The sequence below is a fragment of the Elephantulus edwardii genome, unplaced genomic scaffold (genome assembly GCF_000299155.1).
Source record: "Elephantulus edwardii isolate Elephantulus edwardi_28Jun2011 unplaced genomic scaffold, EleEdw1.0 scaffold00087, whole genome shotgun sequence".
Lineage (NCBI taxonomy): Eukaryota > Metazoa > Chordata > Mammalia > Macroscelidea > Macroscelididae > Elephantulus > Elephantulus edwardii.
The window spans coordinates 6,459,866-6,461,845 of NW_006399837.1; the positions used below are offsets into that span (position 1 = coordinate 6,459,866).

At 45.2% G+C, this 1,980-nt stretch overlaps 1 pseudogene; it reads left to right on the forward strand.

Moving 5' to 3' along the window:
- The first annotated feature begins 517 nt into the window (after nucleotides 1–517).
- Nucleotides 518–915, forward strand: LOC102856334 (annotated as a pseudogene).
- The last annotated feature ends 1,065 nt before the right edge of the window (nucleotides 916–1,980 follow it).

Here is a 1,980-nt window from a genome sequence, read left to right on the forward strand (position 1 = left end):
AGTGAAGGAAGAACGAGGGCTCATGGTTTTCCTTCTCTGTTATTCTCAGTCCTCATACAAGACAGGTACAGTCAGGAGTCCTAATTGGCCAATGATATACATGAGCATGTGAAAGGGAGAGAGGGAGAGGGGAGAGGGGAGGGGGAGGAGGAGAGGAAGAGGGAGAGAGGGGGAGAGGGAGAAAGGGGGAGTGGGAGAGGGAGAGGGGGAGAGGTAGAGCGAGAAGGATGGGGAGGGGGGGAGAGGGAGAAAGATATAGCACAGGGTGTATGCGGGTGTAGATTTTAAGAGAAGCTCTTCTGTGTCCATCCCACTTCCAGACACACCCAAGACTCAGAAATGAATGTACAAATCATTAAAACTGCTGAATTCACATGTGATGGCATTTTTAAGTCATTTTCCCTGTCATGTGCAAATATAAAAAACACCAACAAGGAAAAACTTGAGAATAAAAAAGAAAATACAGTGGAGGCTGGACTCAACCCAGAGCACCTCATTCTCCTTCCTCTCTGCTGAAATGGCCAAGTTCACGAAGCCCGGGAAGGCAGGGCTGGTCCTGGCAGTATCCCACTCTGGACACAAAGCCATCATTGTCAAGAACACTGTGATAGCACCTCAAACCGCCCCTCCAGCCACACCCTGGTGGCTGACAATTGATCACTATCCCCAAAAAGTGACACAGGAAAGAAGACAATTGCCAAGAGGCCAAAGATCAAGTCTGCATTTGTAACTATAATCACCTCATGCCCACAGGTACTCCATGGATCTTCCCTTAGATAAAACCAACAAGTTTGTGTTCAGAGACCCAGCTCTTAAACTCAAGGCGCCAAGGGGTGCTGGAAAGCCAAAGTCAAGTTTGAGGAGAGATAGAAGACGGGCAAAAAGAAGTAGTTCTTCCAGAAGCTGAGATTTTAAATCCATTTCAGTCATTTAAAAAAATTTATTTATTTATTTATTTTTAAAAAAGGGAGCTCTGGTGACCTACTGGCAAGAAGCTGCACTGTAATCCCAGAAGGGCACGGTTCAAATCCACCAGATGCTCTGCAGGAAAAGGAGGGACAATCTCCTCCTATACCAATCAGATACAATTTGACGGTACACACACAAAAAAATAATAAAATTTTTAAAAATATATTAAAAAGGGAGCTCTGGTGGCCTAGTGGCAAGATGCTGCACTACAATCCCGGAAGTATGCGGTTCAAATCCAACAGATGCTCTGCTGGAGAAGGAGGGGACAATCTCCTCCTGTACCAGTCAGATCTGATTTGACGGTACACGTAAAAATAACACAATAAAAAATAAAAAAATAAAAAAAAATATATTAAAAAAGAAAATACACCAAAAAGTGCACCTTTTTACTACAGCAGATGCCTTTTCCTAGAATCAATGAGTTTCCTGTGTATCTTTCTGGAAGACTCCATACACAGGCTTTGTCTCCATATTTTCACAAGGAGAAAATGGTGTGTAAAATCTAATCTGACAGATTAGACCGGGGCAGGACATAGCATATAGATGTGGGTGGTGCATTCAGCTAAAGTACCAATCAGAAACCAAACACTGGCGGTGTGGTTGGATGGGGCCCCTGCACCCTGATCCTTCAGAACCGGCTGGGGAAGCAGCCAGCGGCTGGTGGTGCTCCGCTCCTGAGGGAGGGCTGGGGTAGCAGGGGCCGAAGTCACCTCCAGCAGCCCCAGGAACTATACAACCTACTGCCATGCAGCCCAAGCGAGATAATATATTCAGACATAATGATTTTATATCTGGGTTTTTATATTCACATTTTTTAATGGTTTAAGAGTAAATTCCTCTTTTCCATGAGTGGAACAAACGATTAAGGCAGCTTAGAGAACCTCGCACTAAGAATGTGAGCTCAGAAGAGCAGGGAGATGCCAGCTTAGAAGGGGCGCTCCGGCAGCTCTGAAATTTCCACTGGTCCTCACACACACCAATCATTTCTTCTTACCAGCTGAAGTCCTCCTG